Source organism: Mus caroli, chromosome 7 (genome assembly GCF_900094665.2).
Source record: "Mus caroli chromosome 7, CAROLI_EIJ_v1.1, whole genome shotgun sequence".
Lineage (NCBI taxonomy): Eukaryota > Metazoa > Chordata > Mammalia > Rodentia > Muridae > Mus > Mus caroli.
The window spans coordinates 100,896,977-100,898,633 of NC_034576.1; positions in this window are offsets into that span (position 1 = coordinate 100,896,977).

Below are 1,657 nucleotides of genomic sequence, written 5' to 3' on the forward strand. Positions count from 1 at the left end.
GGTTGGGTTTGGTGTTATCTCCTCAGGTACATGTTGGTAAGCCTTCTCAGGGACTTGGACTTGCTCGGTTGGGTTTGGTGTTATCTCCTCAGGTAGATGTTGGTAAGCCTTCTCAGGGACTTGGACTTTGCTCGATTGGGTTTGGTGTTATCTCCTCAGGTAGATGTTGGTAAGCCTTCTCAGGGACTTGGACTTGCTCGGTTGGGCCACAGCCTTTGGTTTATTGTGAGTTGGTGAGTAGATGGCAGTATGGTGTTCACCATGCTCACTTTCAGTGCCTATGGTTTCAGAAAATTTGGTTTAATTTTGTCTTCAGAGTGTTTGGTTATTAACTTGCTAGCATTCAGCCTTTTATCTCCTTGATACTCCTCTAGTGTCTGATTTACAGAATATTTAAAACATTGTAATTTGGCACCCCAGATGGTTTTGTTTGGTACCTGTGTAAATTCAGCTTACAAATACTTAAAAATTAAATAAATATAACTATAGATGATTTGATTTTATGCTTCCCACAATAAGGAACACTTGACTCCTCCTTCCTTCCCTAGAAGACCTGGGCAACAAGAATTCAAGCTTACAAATGGAAAGCCAACTTTAACTGATATTTTAAAAATATTTGAAAAAAAAACCTGAAGTTTTAATTTATAATTAATTGAGTTTTAAAACTGTATCAAGGATAAAGAAATATTAAAAACAAGTAAAATATTAATAAAAAGTTTTAAGATTTTGTAAAAACTAAAGATGAATTTAAAAAAAAATAAAAACCTGAGCATTCTTAGGCTGTGCTTTCTGCCCTGACTGTTCTCTATCAAAGAACTACTGCAGTCTATTTTAAGGATAAAACCTAAAGAGAAAAGAGACCCCATTCTAAACTCCCCAGTCCAGCTAACAGCCTTACCTTGAGTCCTTCTCCTCTCACTAGCCCTTTCTTCTGTCTCACTGAGGTAGCTTTAATTCTAGTGTGTAGTACCTTTTGTTGGGTATAGCCTATTCTGTGTCTTATCTGCTCATGGTAACTTTCATGGCAGCATCATTGTCATTTTGTATTCAGAAAGAACAAAATGACAAAAGTCTGTGGCCATTTCATTCATACATAAAGAAAACCAAACCCACTTTATTGTGTATTTTTCTTAGCATGCTTAATTTTTTAAACGTTTAACTCTATGTGTACCAGTGTTTTGTCTGCATGTACATGTGTGTACTATATGTATGTCTGGTACCTTCAGAAGTCAGAAGAAGGCATTGGATCCCCTGGAACCAGAATTACAATGGTCATGAGCTGTAGCAGAATTTTTCCTGTCTAATCACTTTAAATATTAATACAAGAAGTCTGTGATTGGACCGGGAAAAGGGAGGCAGAGCAAAGAGTTTCAGGGAGAAGGATAGGGAGAAGGAATAAAGATGGAGAAGAACAGGACGATCCAGATTCCACGTGGCTTTAAATAGCCACAGGTAGCTATGAGTATCTTTTTTTTTTTTAATATTTATTTATTTATTATATGTAAGTACACTGTAGCTGTCTTCAGACACTCCAGAAGAGGGCGTCAGATCTCATTTCAGGTGGTGTGAGCCACCATGTGGTTGCTGGGATTTGAACTCTGGACCTTCGGAAGAGCAGTCGGGTGCTCTTACCCACTGAGCCATCTCACCAGCCCAG